A 342-nucleotide genomic window follows, 5' to 3' on the forward strand; every position below is an offset into this window, starting at 1 on the left:
CAAGGACATGCTTGGAACAGCTGCTACACTAAGAAAACGAGTTTCCTTTTCCAAGAAAATAAGATTCATTGCCCAAATTGCCCAGCCTGAGACAAGTAAAATGGCTCTTCTAATCTTTGGAAGTGTTCGGGGAGTGATTTCGACAGGACAAGATACATGTGCATATTTTTGTTAATGAGAGAATTTGTAATCTCTCGACGAGTTGCGAACAAGTTGACATGTATTTCATCATCTTTTAGTGCGACTTGCTAGATTCTGCGCTAATCTTCTAAGTAAAAAACACGCAGGTGAATTGTTTCTGCTTTGTAATAGGGCCCGGCCATGTGCGTGGTTCTTGCGAGG

This window comes from Penaeus monodon, chromosome 30 (assembly GCF_015228065.2).
Source record: "Penaeus monodon isolate SGIC_2016 chromosome 30, NSTDA_Pmon_1, whole genome shotgun sequence".
Taxonomy (NCBI): domain Eukaryota; kingdom Metazoa; phylum Arthropoda; class Malacostraca; order Decapoda; family Penaeidae; genus Penaeus; species Penaeus monodon.